A 26059-nucleotide genomic window follows, 5' to 3' on the forward strand; every position below is an offset into this window, starting at 1 on the left:
TGCATTTGGTCAAGTGGAGGCTATGCAGTGTAGTGGAAAGAGCACTGGACAGGCCAGGAGATCCAGATTCCAATTCCGACTTTCCCCCTAACATACATTGTGACCTTGGGCAACTCAGTGCCCTTCTCTGGGCTTAATCACTGCTAATTGTGACCTGAGAGAATGACTCAGTGATCCCTAAGGTCCACTCAGTCCTGATATTCCATGGACATTTGAGCAGAGTCAATGAGCGCATCCTGTGGGCCCCAGTCTGAAAGCCTTCAAAGTCTTTCAAATGTGAATATAACTTGCTTTTCCAGGGCCTTCCATCATTCCCTCCTTCCCCCGTAGTTTTATCATGTAGAGCATCACCAAGTGCACAAGTTCAAATCTTGACTCCGCCACTACATTTGTATGTAACTTTGAGCAAGGGGCTTAACTTTCTTGAACTTCAGCTTTCTCATTCGCAAAATGCCAATAATAATCACACCTACCTCATGGGGCTGTCATCGGGGAGGAAATGAGATAATTATGTAAAGGATTAAATCCACTCCTGATGCACAGTAAATTATTATTACCGGTGCCAAGGACTCCCAAATCTTTACTTTGAGGTCAGGTGTGTCTCCCAAGCGTGGGCCAAAATGTTCACCTGTTGATGGATCATTTCTACTTGAAAACTGATGTTCCATTGGCACCTCCAGCTGAACATGACCAAAATCAGACTCATTATCTCCCTTGCTCCCCATTTTCTTCCCCTTCTGTTTCCTGCTCCTGGGTCTCTTATCTTGGATCATGGTACCATGATTCTCCCAGACACTCATGCTGAATCTCAGAGTTATCTAGGACTTGTTTTTCCACATCCAATCAATCACCAAACCCTATCACTTAACCCCCATCATGTCTCCTTCTCCTCCTCATTTTCATTCCTAATGCTTTGCTTACCCCTCGCCTAGACCGTAGGATAATCTCTGAACTGGCTTCCTGCTTTGTTTCTTGTTCTTTGTTCCTCATTTCTGCCATCCATCACCTACTTTTCAAAGACTGTTGTCAGAGTGACCTTAACACATATGTCTAAGAAGATCACTTTTCTGCTAAAAAGTCTTCTATATCTCCCCATCCACTCTAGGCCACAAGATAAAACCCTTCATCCCAGCCTGCCTTCGAAGTCTTTCACATGTGAATATAGCTTGCTTTTCCAGGGCCTTCCATCATCCACCTCTAACACATCTCAAACCTTCCTTGAGCGTGGCTCACTTCTGGAGAACCTCAGTTTAATTTCTCCCCTCTGCCTAGAATTTATCCACAGTCTAGGCTGTCTGAATCCATTTGGGCTTATTGTCTTTTTGCTGGCCTAATCTATGAAATTGTGGTAAACTGCAGTAGTGATTCCTATATCCCTGTTAGCCACTATGCTGCTGCTTTGGGACTGTTTGACAGTATGTTGGGGTGCTTGATAATATCCCTTCTGGGTTAGTGTCCCTCAGAAGTTCATGTCTACCCAGAACCTCAGAATGTGAACTTATTTGGAAATAGGGTCTTCGCAAATGTAAGTCAAGTCAGGATGAGGTTATAATGGATTAGGTTGGGCCCTATTCCAAGGACTGCTCTCTTTATAAGAAGAAAGAAATTTGGACACAGAGACATGCACAGAGGGAAGATGATGTAAAGACACATAGGAAGAGGAACATGTGATTGGAGTGACGAGTCTACAAGCCAAGGAATGTCAAGATTGCCAGCAACCAACAGAAGCTAGAAGCAAGAAAGGATTCTCCCCTAGAGTCTTTAGAGAGTATAGGCCTACTGACACCTTGATTTTGGATTCTAGTCTCTAGAGCTGTGAGATAATAAATGTCTGTTATTTTAAGCCATCCAGTTTGTGGTACTTTGTTAGAGCAGCCCTAGGAAATGAGTACAATGTTACACATGAACATGAACATGTGTGACACATGAGACATGAACGGGTCTCTGAGGCTCTTTTCATCTTTATTCAATATTTGTTTCTTTCTGTCTATCATATTGGATCATTTCCATTAATCTGTCTTCAAGTTCACTGATTCTTTCTTCTTCTGTCATCTAAAGTCTGTTGGTTGTCCTATTGACTATAGGCACCCTATTGTGCTATCAAACAGTAGGTCTCGTTCATACTTTTTATTTTTTTTGTATCTCCTTCCTCTTCTCCTTCCACTTCCCCTTCCCCTTCCCCTTCCCCTTCTCCTTCCCCTTCTCCTTCCCCTTCTCCTTCCCCTTCTCCTTCTCCTTCTCCTCCTCCTCCTCCTCCTCCTCCTCCTCCTCCTCCTCCTTCCCCTTCTTCTTCTTTTCTTCTTCTTCTTCATAGAGTCTTGCTCCGTTACCCAAGCTGGAGTGCAGTGGCACAATCTTGGCTCACTGCAACCTCTGCCTCCCGGGTTCAAGTGATTCTCATGCCTCAGCCTCCAAGTAGCTAGGATTACAGGCACCCTCCACCATGCCTGGCTAATTTTTGTATTTTTAGTAAAGATGGGGTTTCACCATGTTGGCCGGGCTGGTCTCGAACGCCTGACCTCAAGTGATCCACCTGCCTCAGCCTCCCAAAGTGCTGGGATTACAAGTGTGTCACTGTGCCCAGCTAAGGCTGCATTCCATTCTGAAGGCTCTGGGGAAGAATCAGTTTCTTTGCCTTTTCCAATTTCTAGAGGGCATTAACCTTGCTTGTCTATGGCTTATGTTCTCCATCTTCAAAGCCTACTTTTAAAGGGTCCTGTGACTAGATTGGGCCCACCAGGATAATCCAAGATAAACTATCTCAGGGTCCGTAACCTTCATCCCATCTGCAAAGTCCTATATGCCCTTAACATAGTCACAGGTTATGGGATCAGACCTGAACATCTTTGTGGGGTGGGTGGGGAAGAGAGGACTTTATTCTGCCTACCACACACCTCAAGCTAGTGTGGCTTCCATACACTTCTATCAGATCTGTGTGGGTTATCAAAGTTCAGGAAATTTTCAGGTCTGCCCTGGTCAACTCTGCATCCTGGTGTGCCAGGGATCTATGGAGCCCCTTTAGGACTATCTGGTTTCTTGGATCTCCTTGTTAACTTTTTGGTTAGTCTTCCACCAGGACTGCAATCTCAGGTTAGCAGAACTGTTGGCTTTCCCAGTTTACTGGTCACCAAGATTGCTAGCTTGACTGACAGGGATGGTGGATGTGGATTTTTTTCCTTTCCATTCCAAACCAAGTGAGTCCTCTCTGCAGCAAAGTAGCTGGTTCTCACAGCCAGTCTCACTGGGCTAGAGCTACTCTGCTGACCAAGCTGGATAGGGGTGGGGAGGATGAAAGCAGCCTCAGTCTGAAGCTTGAATACTACCAACTCCTGCAGTTCTTACCCCAAATTTAGCCATTTTTCATGAATACAAACTTTATTTGCTGTATGACTGTTTGATTTTCAGAGCTCTGAATCATTGTTTTTGACAGTTTTGATTTTAGGGTATATAGTTGCTTTTTGAGGAGAAGATTTGCTGACCTCCTCATTTTGCCATACCTGAAGTCTCTCCTGCCTAACTGGAGGGTTTAGTCTCAATATTATTACATTTAGAATAATTAATAATATTGCTGGTTTCTCAATATACTGTATTGGTGTTTGACTGCTTTCTGTATCTGTTTATTTGTACCTCTTTCCCTCCTTTCCTGCCTTCTTTGGGATAATCAAATATTTTTTAACCATTTTAATTTCTCTATTGACTTTTTAATTATGATTTTTTGGGTATTTTTTTAGTGCTGCTCCAGGCAATATACATATCCTTAATTTATCAAGTCTACCTTTAAGTAATATTGCATCCCTTCCTGTGAAATGCAAGAACCTTGCAACAGCAAGACAGCACTTATCTAAACCCATCTTCTATACTATTACTGACATACAAGTATAACTTCTTTCATTGTGCTTCACTTTATTATGAAATACTCTCAGATACTGTGTTTCATTACAAATAGAAGGTTTGTGGCAACCCTGCGTCAAGTGAGTCTATTGGTGAGCCTTTTCTCAACAGCATGTGTTTACTTTGTGTCTCTGTCACATTTTGGTAATTCTCTCAATATTTCAAACTTTTTCATTATTGTTTATCTGTTATGGTGATCTGTGATCTGTGATCTTTGATGTTATTACTGTAATTGTTTTGGAGTACCACGAACCATGCCCGTATACAACACTAAACTTAATCCATAAAAGTTGTGAGTGTTTTGATTGCTCCATCGACTGGCCTTTCAACATCTCTCTTCCTCTCCTTGGACCTCCCTAGTCCCTGAGACACAACAAAATTGAGATGAGGCCAATTAGTAACCCTGCAAGGGCCTCTAAGTGTTCAAGTGAAAGGAAGAATTGTACATCTCTTACTCTATATCAAAGGTAGAAATGATAAAGCTTAGTGAGCAAGGCTCACTAATGTCTTTCGCGAATGTCAAAAGCTTTCACTAATGTCAAAAGCTGAGAAATGCTGAAAGCTAGGCCTCTCATACCAAATGGTTAGCCAAGTTGTGAATGCAAAAAAAAAAAAAAAAAAATCCTTGAAGGAAGTTAAAAGTGCTATTCCAGTGAACACACGAATCATAAGGAAGCAAAACAGCCTGATTACTGATACGGAGGAAGTTTTTGTGGTCTGGATAGAAGATCAAACTAGCCACGATATTACCGAAAGCCAAAGCCTATTCCAGAGCAAGTCTCTTCCGTTCTGTGAAGGCTGAGAGAGGTGAGGAAACTGCAGAAGAAAAATTTGAAGTTAGCAGAGATTGGTTCATAGGTTTGAGGAAAGAAGCTATCTCCATATCATAAAAATACACGGTGAAGCAGCAAATGCTGATATAGAAGCTGCAGCAAGTTATTAAAAAATCTAGATAAGATAATTGATGAAGGTGGCTACACTAAATGACAAATTTTCCATGTAGATCGAACAGCCTTTTAATGGAAGAGATGCTGTGTAGGACTTTTATAGTTAGTGAGGAGAAGTCAATGGCTGGCTACACAGCTTCAAAGAACAGGTGGACTCTGTTGTTATTGGCTACTGCAGCTGGTGATTTTAAGCTGAAGCCAGTGCTCATTTACCATTCTAAAAATCCTAAGGCCCTTAAGAAATATGCTAAACCTACTGTGCTTGTGCTCTATATAAATGAAACAGCAAAGCCTAGATGACAGCACATCTGTTTACAGCATGGTTTATTAGATGTCTTAGTCATACTGTTGAGACCTATTGCTCAGAATAAAGACTCCTTTCAAAATATTACTGCTCACTGACAATACGGCTAGACACTCAGGAGCTCTGATGGAAATGTACAAGGGAATTAATCTTGTTTTCAAGCCCAGTAACACAATATTCACTGTGCAGCGCATGAATCAAGGAGCAATTCTGACTTTCAAGGCTTATTATTTAAGACATACATTATGTATGGCTATAGCAGCCATTCATAGTGATTCCCCTGATGGGTCTGGGCAAAGTAAATTGAAAACCTTCTAAAAAGATTCATCCTTCCAGATGCCATTAAAATATTCATATTCATGAGAGGAGATCAAAATATCAACATTAACAGTAATTTGGAAGAAGCTGATTCCAACTGTCATAGTTTTCTTCGAGGGATTCAAGATGTTAGTGGAGGAAGCAACCACAGATTTGGTGGAAATAGTAAGAGAAGTAGAACTGAAAGCAGAGCCTGAAGATGTGACTGAATTTCTGCAATCTTATGATAATATTTGAATGGGCGAGGAGTTGCTTTTTTAGAAGAATAAAAAAGGGTTTTTTTTTTTTTTTTTTTTTTTTGAGACAGAGTCTTGCTCTGTCTCCCAGGCTGGAGTGTAGTGGTGTGATCTCAGCTCGTCGCAACCTCCCTGGGTTCAAGCAATTCTCCTGCCTTAGCCTCCTGAGTAGCTGAGACCACAGGCGTGCACCACCACGCCTGGCTAATTTTTGTATTTTCAGTAGAGATGGGGTTTCACTTGTTGGCCAGGCTGGTCTCAAACTCCTTACCTCAGGTGATCTGCCCACCTTGGCCTCCCAGAGTATTAGGATTACAAGCATGAGCCATCTCGCCTGGCCAAAAAGGTTTTTGAATTGGAATATACTCTTGGTGAAGATGCTGTGAACATTGTTGAAATGACTGCAAGGATTTAAATATTACATAAGCTTAGTTATTAAAGCTATGGCAGAGTTTTAGGGGATTGACTCCAATTTTGAAAGAAGTTCGACTGTGGGTAAAATGCTATCAAACAGCATCCCATCTACCAAGAAATCATTTGTGAAAAGAAAAGTCAATTGATATAATTGATACGGGAAACTTCATTGTTGTCTTTTTTTTTTTTTTTTTTTTGAGATGGAGTATTGCTCTGTTGCCTAGGCTGTAGTGCAGTGGTGCAATTTGGCTCACTGCAACCTCTGCCTCCCAGATTCAAGTGATTCTCCTGTGTCAGCCTCCTGAGTAGCTGGGATTACAGGCGTGTGCCACCACGCCAGGCTAATTTTTGTATTTTCAGTAAAGACAGGGTTTCACCATGTTGGTCAGGCTGGTCTCGAACTCCTGACCTTGTGATCCACCCGCCTCAGCCTCCCAAAGTGCTGGGATTACAGGCTTGAGCCACTGTGCCCGGCCATTGTTGTCTTATTTTAAGAAATTGCCACAGCCACCCCAGCCTTTAGCAACCACTATCCTGATCAGGAAGCAACTTTTAATTTCTTTCAAGAACTTTTTTTTTCCTTTTCTTTTTGAGACATGGGGTCTAATTCTGTTGCCCAGGCTGGAGTGCAGTGGTGTGGTTATAACTCATTGCAGCCTCAAACTCCTGGGCTCAAGAGATCCTCTTGCTTCAGCCTCCCAAGTTTCTAGGACTACAGAAATGGACCACCGTGTCCGGCTAAGAACTGTTCTTTTGCATTCACAACTTGACTAACTGTCACAAATCTTTAATTCTTAAAAATGTGATATCTATGAGGTGCAATAAAGCAAAGCAAAATAAAATCAGGTATGCCTGTATACTATGATTTAGTTAACCAGTACCAGTACTATTCCTTTTTCTTAAACTTCTCTAGATTGGAAAACTGAAGCTCCCCTGAGAGTCAGGGACATCCCTGGCCGGTCCTCAGATAGAATTTAACCTCTTATTTTGTACATGCATTGAGCAGTTATTGTGAGCAGGGCTCACATCCTGAATACCCTATGGCAACATTGAGGTAGAGTTTCTGCCCACGTATACAAATGACTGCCACATAAGGTAGATGGTAGCAAGTGGCAGAGAGAGACAGAGAGCAAGTGAGCTTAATTCTGTCTTTGTGGAAAGTACGTCAGGAAAGGCTTCATGGTGTTGGCAACATTTGAGTTAGATCAGAAATAGGGGAGAGGTCTTTTGGAAGAGGCTGTTCCAGGTGGAGGGAACAGTATGGACAGAGGCACAGACAAGAGCCTGGATGGGGAAGAGAGACTGGCATGAGTACCAGCATGTGGAGGAAAGCAGGCTGGGGCTAGGCCACAGTGCATATTAAGCACCAGTCCAAGGAAATGAGCAAGGACTGAGAACTTCTATGGAGTTTTGCTTGTCATGGCCCTGTTATAAGATTGAAGGGACTGGATTCATGGATTAAGGGTATGTCCTAGAGGGAGACCTCTTATATTAAAGCACGTTTTGATAAATTGATTGTAGAAAGTGTCCCTCCCTCCCTTTTCTCCCACTTGTGTTATCTGGGTCCATTCCCTCTTTTGTCTGCCCTCAATCCCCTGCTCCAAGGTGTCCAGGCTGAGGCTGACCATGAGCCCACACTGCCTCCCTGTGCCAGGTTCATGCATTGCACTTGGCATAACTGCTGCCCTAAGGCTGGAGGGGATGGGATCAGTCTTTATTCTGTGATGCTCACTGATGCTCACCATCCACATTCACTCATTGTTTTAGATGGGGAGACTGACTGCACTTGCAGTGATGTCTGGATGAGCACTCACATTCATTTCCATACAGAAAGTCACAGGGAGGGTAGCAGGGAGGGTCTCTCTTGAGGACCTGCCACTACCAGCCTCCTGGGCTCCAGGCAAGGGGTGGAGACCTCTGCCTACTCCTGGTGGCACCCTTCTCCATGGGATGATGCATCTGTTCCTTACTTTTTTGACCAAGGGAGGTGATACATTTTCTCTCTTCTTTTATCTTCACTTTCCTATTTAATTTCCATGAGAATTTCTGAATGAGTTTCTGAATCCTTGGGAGGACTTGATATGAGAGGATCAGGACAGCAAAGATGGGTTCAAAACCATCCCCAGGACAGAGCGGGAGCTGCCTTTAGCATTCAGAGTTCCCTCACTGCCTGAGAGAGAAAGTCCAATGGCTTCAGCTAGGCTTCAAGGCCCATCAGGATCTGGCTGTTACTTGCTTTCTAGCTTCAGCTCTTGACCCTTCCCCTCTGTGCATCCTGTGCTTCAATCAAAAATATTACAAATCCCTGCCCATGTAATTCCCTCTGCCTGGAACACTCTTTTTTCACACCTTAATTCTGGCCCAAATCACTTTATAGTACCAAAGAGGTACAACTTCCTAAATAACTAGTCCTAAGCCTGGGCACAGGGGGCAAGCAAAGGGAAATACATGTCACATTCAAAACAGCCTCTACCCTTACCTATAGTTCCAAGACCAGACTGGCGTCAACTGCCAGTCTTTAATTTTGAGCTGAGACCTCCTGCATACCAGTCCAGACTCAGATCAAATATACCACCTCTGCAGGTCTTTCCTGAGCCTGACTCCATCACATCTTCCCTGGATTCAACGATTTGTGTATATTTCATCTCAGTGTCTGTTGTGCCTGATTCGGTGGCCTGGCACCATTGTAGGCAGTCAGTGAATGCATAAACCGTTCCAGGTCCATGATTTATGAGGTGGCTAAGATGGTGGATTGATAAGTGACTTAAAGAGGCAGAGGCTTAGCGAGAAGGAAGCAACAAAACAGCAGGTGCAAGTAAAGCACCTTAACCCCCTAATGCATCCTCCCACTTCCTCACCCCTCTTGCTGTGGTTGTCAAGCTAGGTTTCTCTTCCTGGCTCCAGGTTCTCCATTTCCCCCTGAGTTTACCCCTATATCTTCACAAACTCTGCCACTCCCTACCCCCAACCTGGGACCAACTTTGAGAGCCAAATGCCCTGGATCAGGTTGCACCCTTGAGTATTTTCTAGCTGAGATCCAAAGACAAGGTTCAAATACAAGATCCACAATTTATTTATTGGTGTGGAGTCTTAGGCAAACTTCTTCACTTTTTAGAGCTTGTTTCCTTGATTGTAAAATTGACATGGTAATTTTTTTCTCTGTGCTCCTCATGTAGCTTGGGTGAAAATCATGTCCAATGATAGATGAGAAAGAACTTCCTAGAAATGCTGTAGATGACTATTGTTATGATGATAATTGATAAAAATAAATGCAAGGAATGCTGCTATTTCCTGCATTCTTTCATGAAAGCTGAGGGTAAAAGAAAGGTGCAATTGAGAAATATCACATTGGCCAACATATTAAACCAACTTGAAGAAATTAACTAAATTTTTAGGGCTTCTTATTATCTCTTAGCAATAAAACAGAGTGGACTAGACTGAATTCACAGGGTTCCTGTACTTCATGTGTAAAGGCAGTGTAGCCTAATGGTTTGGAGTCAAATTACCTGGATTCAAATCCCTTCTCTGGCAACTAGGTAGAGCTACTTAAGCAATAACTTTGTGTCTCTGTGCCTCAATGTCTTAGTAAAATGGAAACGATTTTAATAATGATACTTATCCAATGGTCTTGTTTCAACTAGGTACAGCAATCCCTATTAAGCACTCAGAAGTGTGGCTGGCACACAGTAAATGTCATCTTTGATCATTTCCTCTATTAGCTTCCTGCTCATTGGGGGTTGACAGTTTTGCCTTCGCTCCCATCTTGAATAAAATAATGAAGTTCAATAATAACTAGGCAGAGGGCAAGGAAAAAAAAACCACATAATGAAAGATTGGCTGGTAACTGAGGATAGAAATGGTCTTAGCAACTCTCTAGTCCAATTCTCTCATTATAGAAATGGGAAAACTGAAGCCTATGGAGGAAATATTTTTCCTGAGGTTATATAACAAATTCAGTTCAATTTATTGACTCTTTTCTCATGCCTGTTACACACCAAGCATTATCCACATTTCTGTGGATAAGTGGATGAATAAGAAACTGTTCTTTGCCTTTGCAGAATATTTCCCAAAATGTATTACTTGCAAAATGAAGTTATCAGGGTTGAAATTTAACTCAGAAAATGCTGGATTAAAGAAAACAAACAGGGTTTTTGCCTTGTGCACTGCTCATCTCGGAGGCAGTCTGCCATGCACAGCGTAGGACATGAGTCTTCTGTTCCCTTAGGGTGCATCTGGTGGGATTTGTGCTTTGTGGCTCATGCAGTGGAAATGTGACTCTGGCTAGAAGTTCATGGAGTAGTTCGGGGTGGGGGATATATGGAAAGAGATTTAGCAATTCCTTTACGGGGTGTATACCCAGAGGAATATAAATCATTCTACCATAAAGACACATGCATGCAAATGTTCATAGCAGCACTATTCACAACAGCAAAGACATGGACTGAACCTAAATGCCCATTGACAGATTGAATAAAGAAGTTGTGGTACATATACACCATGGAATACCATGCAGCCATAAAAAAGAATGAGATCATGTCTTTTATGGGAACATAGATGGAACTGGAGGCTATTATCCTTAGCAAACTAATGCAGGAACAGAAAACCAAATACCAGGTGTTCTCACTTAGAAATGGAAGCTAAATGTTGAGAACCTGTGGGCACAAAGAGGGACACAACAGACACTGGGGTCTACTTGAGGGTGGAGAGTAAGAGGAGGGAGAGGAGCAGAAAAGATAATCATTAGGTAATGGGCTTAATTCCTGGTTGATGAAATAATGTGTAAAACAAACCCATGAGTTTACCTGTGTACATACCTTCATGCGTACCTCCGAACCTAAAAGTTAAAAAGAGACATTTATTAGAAATTTATTGGTGATGAGGAAGAGATGGGGTACACATTAGTGTTCAGGTAGACCACCCCTTAGGGCACAAAGCCCTCCTCCCTCTGCCTAGTGTTTTTTGAGGATGAAATCTCCTTCCATGGACCACTTAAGAACAGTCTTAGTCAATGCCAAGCACACACACTTTAGGAATTGTAGTAAGCAACTGAGATGTTGAAGGAAGAAGAAACAAGACGACAACCATATCAAGACAATAATGAGGGCAGGATGAGGGTGCTAGCCACCAGTTACATGATGTCTACTGTGTGCCCAGCCTGTCTGTACTTGTCACATTACCTGTATTAACCCATTCAATTCTCACATCAACCCTTTGAGGTAGGCACCATTTTATTACCCCCATTTTGCATATGAGGAAACAGGCACAGGTAGTTCAAGGACTTGTCCAAGGTCATCTACCAAGTAAGTGGAGGAACTGAAGTTTGAATCGAAGCAATGAGCTTTAGTCTGGTCTTGGACCCATAGGTAGGGGTGGGGACTGCTTTAGATGTGATGTATATTTCTCTTTGCTTGCATCACATGCCCAGGCTTAGGACTATTTATTCAGTAAGTTGTACCTGTTTGGTACTTTGATCACAAATATTTGGGTGGAGGGATTTAGCTTGGGATGGGCAGTGCGGCTACCTGTGTGTGGGAGGGGAGAGGAGAGGTCCTTCCTGCTCATGTCTACCTGTCTCCTGTTCTAAGGATTTGCCCAGATGCCAAAGTCTCCATGTTTACTGCCTTTTCTATGCTCAGTACTTCATTTACATTTGCCTGAGGCACCTCCTGTGTACCTTGTTTACAAATTATTGGCACAGATCTGTGGATGCTCCCTAGATAAGTCATAGCTGCTTGAAGGTAGAGGCCAGTTCCTATTCCTGTCCCTAGATTTCTCACCTCAGGGCTTTGCTCAGTCATTACTGTTAAATGAATACATGAATGACTTCGGAACCAATGGGTAGGACTAACTAAGAAACCTCCCCCTAAAGTGGAAATACCATACGTGATTATCAATTAGTGCTACCAAGTACTTCCATCCTCCAGCCTTCCAGGCACCTGATAAAATGACATTTCTTCATCTCCTTTGAAATTGGATATGGCTGTGTGACCTGCTCTTGGAATGAAATGTGAGTGGAAGAGATATGAGTGTTGCTTCTGGGAAAAAGGTTTGAGAGCCAGTGTGTGATTTGTCATACTCTGACATGATGGTGGCAACACTTCAGATGGTGGCTGCCTCACCAACCTGAGTCCGAGTGGCTTGGAGCAAAGCCCCTCAGTGGACTTGTAGCATGGGTAAGCAGTGAATTTTTGTGATTTAAACCTCTGGGATTTTTATGCTATTTGTTTCCAGAGTATAACCTAGCTCATCCTGACTGATGTATCATAGAAGATCTTTTGGGAGACCATTCTGAAAATGAACGACACTCTTGCCAAGCATAAAGATAAAACAGAAAGTCCCCAGAGAGCTTGAGTTAGAGGCAAAGTCCTGCTGTTATTAGTTTAGAATCCAGTTTTAATAATTAATTAATTTATTTTTTGTTTTATTTATTTATTTTTTTTGAGATGGAGTCTCGCTCTGTTGCCCAGGCTGGAGTGCGGTGGCATGATCTCGGCTCACTACAAAGGCCCCTCCTGGGTTCAAGCGATTCTCCTACCTCAGCCTCCTGAGTAGCTGGGACTACAGGTGCATGCCACCACACCCGGCTAATTTTTGTATTTTTATTAAAGACGGGGTTTCAGCATGTTGGCCAGGCTGGTCTCAATCTCCTGACCTCAGGTTGTCCACCCGCCTTGGCCTCCCAAAGTGTTGGGATTACAGACATGAGCCACCGCTCCTGGCCCGGAATCCAGTTTTAAGAATAGCAGGGGAGTGGAAATGAAGCGGTAAGATTGAGTGCAATAGAAATGCTAAATGAACCTGGAAGGGCCACGTGGTCTATAAGCCATGGCTAGGGAGGTGGCGGGGAGCAAGGATGACTGCCATCTAAAGAGGAGGATGGATGAGAGTGTGCAGGGGTCACAACTTGTGGTCTGTGTTCTGTTCTGATCATATAATCTTTTTGAAAATTTTACATTAATTACCATTATTTAAAAGTCCACATTTCTGATGTGTCTGGAACAAATCAGAAGGTCTGAATGACGAGGTATGCTACTGCATTTACTGTGTACGTGCTGCAGATGCCTAATATCTGTGGTCAGGCCTGCATCATTTATTTATTTACCTGCCTAAGCCTGAGCCATTAGGATCAGAGACCCCTGTATGATTTGGAGGTAGGCCATCTCATCTCGATCTACTTTATAGCTATTAAATGTTATTACAGGCAAAACAGTGCAGTTCCCTCCTCTGGATTTTGATAGCAATTGCTCCTTCTAGGGCTAAGATGAGAACGGTCTTATGGTCAGTTTTAAAAGAACAAAGATGCCCAAGACTTTGACATGTCTTGGCACACATAAGACAAAATGATTCTGAGATGTGCGACTCAAGATAGACATATCAAAACCAGGAGCCTTTAAAAGTAAAAATGGCTTTGGTCAGATGAGATTGAAAAGTCTTTTGTTCTGGCTGTTTGCAAATTGGCCATGCCAGTTTTCCCTTTTTGCAAATGGGCTGGATTGAGAGAAGATAAAGGTGAAACTTGCTGCAAGAGAAAGTGAAGAGTGGGCAGAGAGAGGATTGTTGGAGAGGTCTGAGCGTGGAGGAGAAAGTTATATAAGGCTTCAGAGAAACTCTTTGGTGAGATCGTTCGGCTCAGCAGATAAGATGTGGAACAAACACAGGGAGAACAAAGGCGGTAGAGGAAATCCAGGCGGGATCAGCAGATAAGTCAGGGGAAGAAGACAAAGGCAGCTAAATTTAAACAGGAGAGAAAAGATGCCTCAGCGGGGCCAGGAGCAGTCTATAAATACCTTGAAGGCAACAAGCTCCAGAAAGAAAGGAAGGATTATTCACTATTGCCCCAGATGTAGGACAGAGACAGGGGCCAGAAGGAAGCTGAGCTGGCGTCAGGCTGTTGGACCCAGGGAAATAATATAATGTTTGTACTGTGGTAGGAACTGGGCAGTGAGTGGGGACCTCAGCTCCTGGGTGGCTGTTCAAAGTGGGATTGCCTGCAGGCTGAGCCAGCCTGGGACACTTCAGAGACCACCAGCCCCTTGCACAGTTGATCTGTGCTGACCAGGAAGGCGTCCTCTTGTCGGGAAGGAATCCCCTCGGCTCTGGATGCTGAGACCCGCTGGTGCTCTTTCAAGTCACTTCACTTCTCTAGCTTTTGTCTTTCCTCTTTGTAAAATGGGGGCAATTGCTCTTCGCCTAACGGGGATGTATGAGGATCAAATGAGCTTTTGTGTATGAACGGGATCTGGAAGTTGTAAAGCCTAGGACAGATGGAAGAGGTATGCTCTGTCCGAGAACCACCTGCTTTTGTTTTCACAGCTGGTTGGGGACATTGTTAAGGGGAAGGAAGATTTCTTCCTTCCCTGTTTCTTTCCTGTACTTGTCATTTGCATTCTCTCTTATGTTCTTCCTTCAAGCATTTTGTGATGCACCGACACTCCCCTCAACCCTGGATATATGGCCCTGAGCAGAGCAGAGTCCTCGCTTTTAAGGAGTTAAAAGCTCAATACAGAGAGCAGACATGAACCCAGATAACTTCCTCCCGGTGCTATAGTGCCACCGCAGAGGCAGGGGCACAGCCACGAGTGGCTGAGGAGGAGAGGTGCAGTTCTAGTGGAAGGAGGAACATGTAGCAATGTGCAGAGACGGGAACATCATACTGCGTGTCAAGGAACTGCATACGATTCGGTGAAGGCTGAAACATGGGCTATGTCTACTGTAGAGGAGCCTGAGACAAGTCTAGCCGGGTACACAGGGCTGTGTCTGCAGGACCTTGTAGCCCAGGTCAAGGACCCATGTCCTGTTGATAGAGGGGATGCAGAGAAGTGTTTGGAGCAGGGGAGTACCACAGTAACCTTTTTTTCCATTTTATTTAATAGAAAGTTCTCTCTGTAGGCAATGTGGATGATGGACCATCCGCTTAAGCCAATGGCCTAAACAGAGCTCTGCTCTGTTCCCGCTACACATTTGTGTGTGTGTGTTTGAGGTGGGCAGGGGATTTGAGAAATCTGAGGCACGAGGATTGATGGAGGCGGGTAAAGGGTTAACTCTGGGGCTGAGCTGAGGCTGATGGGTGAAAGTGCTAATTAGCTGAGGGCAAGCGTCCAGGAAACTGCCAAGGTTGTGCTTTGTCCTTAGGCTGAAGATAATACCACTTCCGTCCCATACCTCTTCTGGGAGGAAGCACCACCCTAAGGCCCAGCTTCCGTAACTGAGGAGCATAGCCAGGCGCTGCCTCGAGTTCCTTTCTCCTGCCTGTTTGCATTTGTGTTTGAGAAATGGAGGGGCTGGGCAGGGTGAAGCCAAGTCATCGTTAAAACTTCTTGAATAGAGAATTTCACGGTGGAAGAAAGCCCTAAAGATCACGTGCAGCAGATAGCCTTTGGGGAGCTCACCCAGCTCCCTCCGTCTAATCTGAGAACAGTTGTTCGGCCTTGCTCTCCCCATTGCACGTATGCAGAAATGGACTCTAGTATCCATGTTCTTAGGACATATTTTTTAATCTCGAGTCATAGCTGATTGGGCAAGCAGTGGATACCTGGCTCAGGAAAACCAACCCAGAACCTGGTCTGGCCCAATCATACACTCCCCAGAAAATTTGGAATTGGGTTGCAGAGATCATTGTTTAGCTTGCTGTGTGTCTTGACCTTCTCGAATGATCTAGAATTGAGGTCTGAAGGGGCCGCCTTCGGTAATGGGATGTATGTAGTACAACAGAAAGAGCTCATTTGCAGAGAGAATGACTTGAAAACAAATTGAATGACAATGTCATGAAAGAGAGTGAAAAGGAGAGAGAGAAAGAGAAGCAAATAAAGAAAAAAGGAAGCAAGAGGAAGACAGGGAGGGATGGCCTTGTCTCCTGAATGACTTTTGTTTCTGGTGTTCCTGCATTTGGCTTCTATAAGATAATCCTATATCATTCCAGTAAACTCTTTTTAAGTTAGTTTGAATTTTTTTTTTTTTTTGGTAACCAAATGGTTACAAAGCGACTAGTCTTGCTCCTTCACAATCAAGACAGTTTCCACCTAGAATTTCCACACCCATTTTTTTGGGTGAAACCCTATGAGGTATTTCATCGTGTGCTTTCTGGTTAACACTTTCAATATCCTTTTTTTTTTTTTTTTTTTTTTGAGATGGGGTCTTGCTCTGTCACCCAGGCTGGAGTGCAGTGGCCCAATCTCGGCTCACTGCAAGCTCTGTCTCCCGGGTTTGCGCCATTCTCCTGCCTCAGCCTCCCGGGTAGCTGGGACTACAGGCAGCCACCACCACGCCCGGCTAATTTTTTGTATTTTGTTTAGTGGAGATGGGGTTTCACTGTGTTAGCCAGGATGGTCTCGATCTCCCAACCTCGTGATCTGCCCATCTCAGCCTTCCATAGGGCTGGGATTACAGGCGTGAGCCACCGCACCCGGCTGACACTTTCAATATCTTTTACTCTTCTAGTTAGAAAGTCCTACTTGAGAACCTGTGTAAACGTCTTTTGTTACATTTCAAGATCAATAACTTTTGTTCTGTGATAAATCATTTCTTTTTTATATTCTGTCCTCTTTTCTTTACAGTAATTTTTCACATAATAAGTATTTATGTATTTTTTCTATTGACTAGATAAAAAAACCTTTAGCAATCTCCAGCAGTTAGCTGAAAAAAGAGAGAGGGAGAACAATGTGACTTTGGGCTAATAATAAAAATCAATGCATAATTGCCCATTGTTTGGAAAATAGTGCAATCTCTTAAAGAAAGACGGTAGAAATTAGCTGGGGATTCATCATCATGATTGAAGAATACAAAGTTTAGCACAAGAATTCAAAGGGCTTATCAGCCCTTCCTAACATTCTGGCAGCAATTTAGAGTTTCAAGGAGTTTAAGAGATTCTGAAAAGATAGATTTCTCAAATCGAGGCTTTCTGAATGATTAAGGATTTCTATCCCTGACCCTCAGCAACTTTCTGGCTGATTGGAAACATTTCTGGTTTTTTTTTTTTCCTCAGAGTTTCTGGTAGAGAGTGGATAAGAGCAAGGATCTCAGGTCAGACAGGTTTCACATTCTGGGCTAAGCCACTCTGTTGTCTCAGATTACTTAATCTTTTAACCCCTGTTCTTTCCTTAAATGGGCCTAAAGATAGTCCCTACTCATATAGGAAAAACAAATGGTTTTTCCTTCTGTACTCACAAAACTCAATACTTCTAGAACACTTCACTTTCCACACTAGATGTGTGGTTTTCTTTTTATCCCAGCACCAACCAGCTCTCTTATTCTCCCAACACCAACTGGATGTCCTAGAACTCAATAATGACACAACGTACCCGGAGTTGGAACCAGATCCCACAAGTTAAGGGCTCAGTCCCACAAGACTGCCCCCACCTCAGATGCCAGTCTCACCTCCAGGCCTCTTTTATTCCCAGCTGCCCATTATAAATGGAGGATTCCCATAACCTTCTCCTCAGGGTGGATAACTTGCTATGGCAGTGCCACAGAACTCAGAGAAACACTTGCTTATAAAAAGGATATAGGATGAAAAGGCCCATGGGGGTTGGAAAAGCCCCAAGGGCAGGAGCTTCTGTTCTCATGGAGTTGGGGTACACCACCCTCCTGGTGTGCGATGTGTTCTTGTTTGTTGACCCTTCTGCTCTCTGAACCTCATATTTTAGGAGAGTTTCATCACACAGGCATAATGTGGCTTTATTATACAAGGTAATTTATGGAAACTTCACCATGTAGAAATGATCAATTGTTAACTCAATCTCTAGCTCCTCTCTCTTCACCCAAGGATAGGAGCAGGGGGTTGGCTAAAAGTTCTGAGCTTCTAATCATGGCTTGCTTGGTTTTTCTGGTGACCAGCCCCCATTCAGGAGATACCAAGAATCATCTCACTGACTGGCTGTGGTGGCTCATGCCTATAATCCCAGCACTTTGGGAGGCCGAGGTGGGCAGATCATGAGGTCAGGAGATCAAGACCATCCTGGCTAACATGGTGAAACCCTGTCTCTACTAAAAATACAAAAAATTAGCTGGGCGTGGTGGCCCATGCCTGTAGTCCTAGTTACTCAGGAGGCTGAGGCAGGAGAATCGCTTGAACCAGGGAGGCGGAGGTTATAGTGAGCTGAGACTGCGCCACTGCACTCCAGCCTGGGCGACAGAGTGAGACTCCATGTCAAAAAAAAAAAAAAAAAATTTATCTCATTAGAACAAAAGATATTCCCATTACCTAGGTAATTCCAAGGGATTGAGGAGCTCTGTGTCAGGAACAAGAAATGATGACCAAATATATATTTCTTAATATATCACAATATCATACTACCTCTTAGAATTGTGGGGAGCTCATGTTTGTAAAGTTCTCCTTAACATGTTTACTGTTGTGAGTAGCCTTAGAAATATAGCTTCTAGGAGGTAACGGGGCTGGAAAGGATGATGGAATGCCTCTGATTGGATGCTTTTAGCTGTGATCACAGAAAACTCTGGTTTAAATAAAAAGGAATTTTTAAAATCAGCCATCCCTGGAAGTCCTGAGGTGGGAGGTGCTGTAGGTTAGCTTAAGATAGTAATCAGAGATGTCATTGCTCATCTGTCCCCTTTGCCATCGTTAGGAAATTGTCTTTGCCTTCAGCCAGGCTCCTTGCTAGGTTACAAATTAGCTGCAGCAGTTTCAGGTGTCTCACTGAGACACAAACATTTTTAGAGTAACAAGAGGCCATACCTACTTTGCCTTTCCGAAAGGGGTGATAAACTTCTTCCTAGAAGAACCCAAGAGTTTTCTTTTCATGCCTTCTGGTTTGATTTTGGTCACATGCCTGTTTCTCAGCCAATCACTGGCAACAGGGATAAACTGAAACACAGTTGCTTAGATTATTCATGCTGTGAATTTTGAATAAAGGTGGGTTACATTAGTAAGGAGGCAGGAGGGAAGGGGCATTTGATAGGCAACTAAGTGCTCACTCTGGAGACTTCGTTCATCTTTATTTGTTTACCAGGCTGCCATAATAAAATGCAGTAGGCCGGGTGACTTAAACAACAGAAACTTATTTCTCACAATTACGGAGGCTGGAAGTCCAGGATGAAGGTGTCAGCAAGTTTGATTTCTTCTGAAGCCTCTCTCCTTTCAAACGACTGCCTTCTAGCTGCTTCCTCACATGGTCGTCCCTTTGTGTTGTGTCTGTGTTCTAATCTTGTCTTCTTACAAGGATACCAGTCATATTGAATAAGGGCTCACCCTAGTGACCTCGTTTAATTTTAATTACCCCTTTAAAAGTCCTAGCTCCAAGTATACTCACATTCTCAGGTACTGAAGGTTAGGACTTTACAGTATACATTTTGGGAGACACAATTCATCCTATAACATAACCCAATCCACTCCTTTTATACATTGGAAAAATTGAGGTCTGTTGAAGGAGCTGCGATCTGTCTCAAATCATGCATACTCTTTGGACTCACACAACTTTTTCCCAATTTTAATAGTGAATTTTTAGCCCCTTGAGCTATGGCTCTAAACCTTAAGAATTAAATCCGTGTTTGGCCAACCCCTAGCATGCAACTTGCAACAAGCTCGTTTTTGGCTGCTGAACTATTGGTTGGAGGCATGTGCTGGTTTGTGAAGCAGGAGACTAGGCCAGTAAGGACACATCGGTTGACTTCTTTAGAACCTATCGCTTGGCCTGGAAGATGGCCATCTAATCCTAGAGACTGCCTGTGCTTCAGCAAGCATCACCTGGTAGGAGAATTAGCACTTCCTGAAAAGAAAGAACATGCATTTGGGCTGGGAGCTATGGTGTTTTCCACCCTTGGCTTTATTGGATTTAACGATGTAAGTTTAGGCTTTAAGTTTAAGGATTTAAGTGTAGGCTTCTCAGAGCCTTCATTCTCAGAGCCTGTTGCATTTTGTGAGTATATTCACAAAGGGGTATACAATACATAGCATTTCCTAAAGTGACTGTGGAGCCCTCTTTTCACCCATTTGGGACGTCATGGTCTGGAGCAGTGCTCCAGTGCTTTTGCATGACCTCTCTATTCCATGAATAGAATTAACATTTGTTTGGCATCCTGGGTAGATGCTTCAGGACTTTGGCTGTTCAGGTCCAACCTGGCTACTTTAAGGTAGGCAGAGTGGTTGGGAAACTCTGGTCTAGACTCTTTATAAGTTAGATATCCTCAGGCCCACAGACAAGAAAATCAGCCTTGCTATAGAGCCTCTTGGATTCCTCAGTTGCCAGGCACCTGATGACAATACAGGGATAAGGGTCTCTGCATGGGGTCCAACCCCACAGAACTTCATTACCTGGATGCCCTCTGCTCTCCCTCCTTCCCCTTGCAATTCTCATTTCGTTCTCTTTCCCCTTCTTTTTCTTTAGCATCATTTACCTCTCTCTCTCTCGTTCTTTCTGGTTATGTCTCCCAGATGGATAGACACATATACACACATGCACACAAGTTATAGAGGACGATGCTGATGTATGTATAGAGAATAAGTAGAGCTCATTGATGATGGGAATAGGCACACCAGTTTATTTATTATTTATTTATTAACTTTTAAGTTCAGGGGTAACAAGTGCAGGTTTGTTACATAGGTAAACTTGTGTCATGGGGCTTTGTTGTACAGATTATTTCATCACCTAGGTATTAAGCCTAGTAACCATTAGTTGATTGTCTTGATCCTCTTTCTTCTTCCACCCTCTACCCTCCAAAAGGCCCCAGTGTTTGTTGTTCCCTTCTATGTGTTCATGTGTTCTCACCATTTAGCTTCCATTTGTAAGTGAGAACATGTGGTGTTTGGTTTTCTGTTCCTGTGTTAGTTTGCTAAGGATAATGGTCCCCAGCTCCATCCATGTCTCTGGAAAGGACATGACCTCATTCTTTTTTATGGCTTCATAGTATTCCATGGTGTATATGTACCACATTTTCTGTATCCAGTCTATTATTGATGGGCATTTAGGTTGAGAGTATGTTTGCTATTGTGAATAGTGCTACAGTGGACATATGTGTGCATTCATCTTTATAATAGAATGATTTATATTCCTTTGTGTATAAATCCAGTAATGGGATTGCTGAGTTGAATGGGATTTCTGACTTTAGGTCTTTGAGGAGTTGCCACACTGTCTACCGCAACGGTTGAACTAATTTGCATTCCTACCAACATTGTATAAGCATTCCTTTTTCTCCACAATCTCACCAGCATCTGTTATTTTTTGACTTTTTAAATAATTGCCATTCTGACTGGTGTGAGGTGGTATCTCATGGTGGTTTCATTTGCATTTCTCTAGTGATCAGTGATGTCGAGCTGTTTTTTCATATGATTGTTGGCCATATGTATGTCTGTATGTCTTCTTTTGAAAACTGTCCGTGTCCTTGCTCACTTTTTTATGGGGTTGATTTTTTCTTTTTCGTAAGTTGTAAACCAGTTTTAGAGAGAAGTCATGGCCTGGCTGCTCCTACAGCAGTGAAATGACTTTCCTCGTTCCCTGCCCAGTAGCTGTGGTGCCCACACCCCTGCCTTTTACTGCAGGACTGCAGGGTAAGGTACTGAGGGCATAACCCCCAGCCTCAGCACACTGAAGGGACTCTTGATCATACAGTAGGTGACTCAGGGCAAGCCTGACATTCACTCTCATCTCACACCTCTACTCCACCATCTCCACTTTCCCACTGGCCAGAACTGTTACTCTAGTTATAATAAGGCTGTAGCTTAGCTTTCATTTTCTCAATCATTTCATTCCTCTTCCCAAAAGAACTGGAGTTCTGTCACCTGGTGTTATGGACTGAATTGTGTCCCCCTAAAATTCATATGATGAAGCCTTAACCTCCAAGGTGACTTTATTTGGAGACAATGCCTTAAAAGGATAATTAAAGTTAAAGGAGGTCATAAGTATGGAGCCCTACTCCATTATGACTGGTGCTGGCCAGGTGCAGTGGCTCATGCACTTTGGGAGGCAGAGGTGGGCAGATCACTTGAGGTCAAGAGATCAAGACCAGCCTGGCCAACATGGTGAAACCTGTCTCTACTGAAAATACAAAAAATAGCGAAGTATGGTGGTGCGTGATTGTCATCCCAGTTACTTGGGAGGGTGAGGCAGGATAATTGCTTGAACCCGGGAGGAGGTAGAGGTTACAGTGAGCAGAAACTGCGCCACTGCACTCCAGGCTGGGCAGCAGAGCAAGACTCAGTCTGAAAAAAAAGAACAACAACAACAAAAAAGAACAATATGACTAGTGCTGTTATGCTGTTATAAGAGGAGAGAATGACAGCAGGGGGGCACATGTGCTGAGAAAAGGCGGTGTGATGACCCTGTGAGAAGGCAGCTGTCTACAAGCCAAGGGGAGAGGCCTCGAAGAAACCAAACCCGCAGACACCTTCATTTTGGACATCCAAAACAGTGAGAAATACATTTCTGTGGTTTAAGTCATCCATTCTGTGGTTTGTTATGGCAGCCCCGGCTGACTAATACATCTGCTGCCACCTGCTGCCATGTTCTTGACACTGCTTTCCAGCTGGGATCCTTGTTTGCTGACCTCTGTACAGCAGGTTATTTAGTTTAGAAGCAAGACGTTTGGGTTTGAAATCCTGTTGCGTTTGAATCCTGTTCCTGCCATTTGCTGGCTGGGTAACCTTGAGCAAATTCAGTAAAATCCCTTATTTTCATTTCATTATTGGTGAGAAAGGATAACAATACCTTCCTCAGAGGCTCAAATAAGATACATGCAAAGTGCTAAGAACTTGGCCTGGTACGTGTTAGTATTAGTAACAAAGTTATTAAAAATTCTAGTTTGTTAAATTGATATAATGATACCATAGGTGAATAAGATAGAAGGCAAATGAGACAACTTATGTTGTACATGTTGTGTTTGGCACAAAGTCAGGGCTTAATATTGGTTGGGTCTCTTTCCTACAAGTCTGCCATGTTCCCTTGGTCTGCATGCACACTGTGCCTGGTGCTGAGCCCCTTACTGTTATAACTGCCTGTAGATCCCACATTCCAACTGTTGGACTAGTCTCCTGCCCATGCTGTTATATCTCTCTTACCTGTTTAATTTTTTTATTGTTAGCATTGATTACTAGTTTGCCTACTATATATATATGTGTGTGTGTGTATATATATGTGTGTGTGTATATATATATGTGTGTGTGTATATATATATTTAAACTTATTTAATTTATTCTTTTTTTCTTTTCCTTGGAATATAAGCTTCATGAGGGTCTGGCACATTGTAGACACAGTCTAGAATTGTCTAATGAGTGAATGAATGAATGAATGGTAGATGCAAAAGCAGATTCCAGTGCATGGAGGGGGAAATAATGTATTATTGTGGCTAAACGCTCAGGATGTGAAGCCAGAGGAACATAATTCAAATCCCGACTTTATCACTCTCCAGCAGTGGGATTTTGATCAGTTGTTTAGAAGTAAGAATCAAATGAAAAAATACAAGTGAGTGCAGAGAATTGTACCTATAAGAGCCTAGTAGACATCAGGTGGTGCTCTCGAGAAGTTACAGAGAAATTGATGGGAAGCAGTAATGGGGAAAACCTATGGCTCTTTCTTGATATTTGAATAAGAAAGTGTATTAGTCTGTTCTCATGCTGCTATAAAGAACTTCCCAAGACTGAGTAATTTATAAAGAAAAGAGATTTAATTGACTTACAGTTCTGCAGGGTTGGGGAGGCCTCAGGAAACTTACAATCATGGTGGAAGAGGAAGCAAACGCGTCTTTCTTCATGTGGCAGCAGGAAGGAGAAGAATGAGCAAAAGGGGGAAAAGACCCTTATAAAACCATCAGATCTCATGAAAACTCACTCAATATCATGAGAACAGCAACATGGGGGTAATGGCCTCCATGATTCAATTACCTGCCATCAAGTTCCTCCCATGACACATGGGGATTATGTGAACTACGATTCAAGCTGAGATTTGAGTGGGGACACAGCCAAACCATATCAGAAGAGAGTGATGGGATAAAAATTAGATAAATGGGCTCAAGAGTACAAAAATAGGATTTCTCTTCTCTATGATGATAAATTGATTCTCATCCTGATTTTGCAATTCCACTGGACCACATTCAGGTCCAGAGGAGGAATTTTGGGACCAGGCATTCCTACCTAGAATAGGTTCACAGGAATAACGAAGTTCAGTTAGCCCCACTTATTGTCAACTCTTAACATTGGTGTGGTATATGACAGGTGGCAAAACCCTTCTACTGTCCTCTTTCCTGGTTCCTTCCTCACTGCATCCTTGGGAGGAGGTAGACTTCCTTCTCATTTATCCATGAGGACACTGAGGCTCTCAACAGGTTCTATTTACTTGATATCATGGAGCTTCAAGAGCAAGGGCCAGGCTGCAAACCAAACTCTCCTGAGTCTAATGCTAGGAGAGTCTCTCTGTTGTCATACACTGATTAGTTGTAATACAGTGGGGAGGAAAGTAGAAACTTTGGTGCCCTTTTTCTCCAGAAATAAAATCCAGCCTTCTTTCTTTGTATAAGTGGTACTTTGTTACCTCCTGGAAAAAAAAATTGTTCTTCCACTTTTGTAGAATTTTGTTTTCTGTCATGTGAGATCATAAGAGTTACCATAGCCTGTGTGGGAGCTGAACTTAATGCAGTGGGGGGGGGTCGATCAATTCTAAAGCAATTGGAGAGCTGAGTGTCTCTTTTAAAAGGCAATTGTGTTTTATTGAATTTTTCAATTCTCAACTATGGTAGGGGATTGCCTGAGTGCTGGTTGTTGGAACAAGGGAAGATCTCTCCGTAGGTCTGGGTTGTGTAGAAAGGAGCAGCTCAGTGTAGTGCGGATATGGCACACTGGGGTCTTAGAGTCCATGCCTAGTCCATGAGTATTTTGTTTAGGATGCACAGAATATTACATCAAATACATTTTATTTTGCCAGTATTAAAACCCAGAATGTTTTACGTAAACTTACGGATTTATTTTTCTTTTGAAAAAAAGAAGATCTGGCAACACTAGATCCTGTTCTATGGCAACAATTGGCTGGGTACGAATACTGGATGCTCCCGTCAAATGAGGGATGGGTCCTTCAGTTTGTCACAGCCCCCTCCATCACCTATGGTCTTACATCCCTTCCATTTCACTGATGACCCTAGAGAACATTTTGGTTTGTAACCATAAATAATATAATAATACAAATAGCACTTTACTGGGAGTGGGAGGCTTGAGTAACAGTTCTGATGCCAAAATGCTATAGCGGTGTTGGACAAATCTCTTAAGCTCATTAGAACTTGGTCAATTCGGCCGGGCGCGGTGGCTCAAGCCTGTAATCCCAGCACTTTGGGAGGCTGAGACGGGTGGATCACGAGGTCAGGAGATCGAGACCATCCTGGCTAACACGGTGAAACCCCGTCTCTACTAAAAATACAAAAAAACTAGCCGGGCGAGGTGGCGGGCGCCTGTAGTCCCAGCTACTCGGGAGGCTGAGGCAGGAGAATGGCGTAAACCCAGGAGGCGGAGCTTGCAGTGAGCTGAGATCTGGCCACTGCACTCCAGCCTGGGCGACAGAGCGAGACTCCGCCTAAAAAAAAAAAAAAAGAACTTGGTCAATTCATATAGGAAAGGAAATATTGTCTTAACACGTGAAGGTGATTGAAACAGCTGATGCATTCATCAATACATGTATTCAGCTAATGTTTATTGAGCACATGTCATGCATATTCCTGGTGGCTGAGATAGATATTGTAAATCTTATTGTCCAGTGGAAAAAACAGATAACTCCCTAAGTGGAGTGCTATGAGGATACATTGCAGTGACATCTTAACCTGCCTAGGGTTTAGAGAAGACCTTCAGGAAGAAGTGAGGTTTAAATCTAAACTGGAGCAGTGAGCATTAATGGGAAGACAACTGTCCCAGGCAATGAATACAGCCTATATGAAGGCTGGAAATGAGAAAGCAAGGCATGTTTGAGCAACTCAGAGGAATATCATATCACTAGAAAAGGATGGGAAGTGAAGCTGGAGAGATGAAG

The 26059-nt window shown here is 43.1% G+C and overlaps 1 protein-coding gene and 1 long non-coding RNA gene across 5 annotated transcripts in view; one reads left to right on the top strand and one right to left on the bottom strand.

Moving 5' to 3' along the window:
* LOC105471012 (olfactory receptor 5M3) overlaps positions 1 to 26059 on the top strand; it is a 377575-nt gene that overhangs the window by 33622 nt on the left and 317894 nt on the right. The window contains exon 1 of one of the 4 annotated variants that reach the window (XM_071074603.1): positions 22439 to 22465. The exons of the other annotated variants lie outside the window; for them this stretch is intronic. The gene's annotated coding sequence lies outside the window, so the exon portion shown is untranslated. Of the gene's footprint in view, positions 1 to 22438; positions 22466 to 26059 lie in introns of those variants that run through there. 4 annotated transcript variants of the gene reach the window in all.
* LOC139357445 (uncharacterized) lies at positions 9282 to 18933 on the bottom strand. The gene is made up of 3 exons (XR_011610568.1): positions 18799 to 18933; positions 10925 to 10944; positions 9282 to 9420 (listed from the first exon to the last, which is right to left on the bottom strand). It is a non-coding gene; the product is annotated as an uncharacterized lncRNA (long non-coding RNA).

Source organism: Macaca nemestrina, chromosome 12 (genome assembly GCF_043159975.1).
Source record: "Macaca nemestrina isolate mMacNem1 chromosome 12, mMacNem.hap1, whole genome shotgun sequence".
Taxonomy (NCBI): Eukaryota; Metazoa; Chordata; class Mammalia; order Primates; family Cercopithecidae; genus Macaca; species Macaca nemestrina.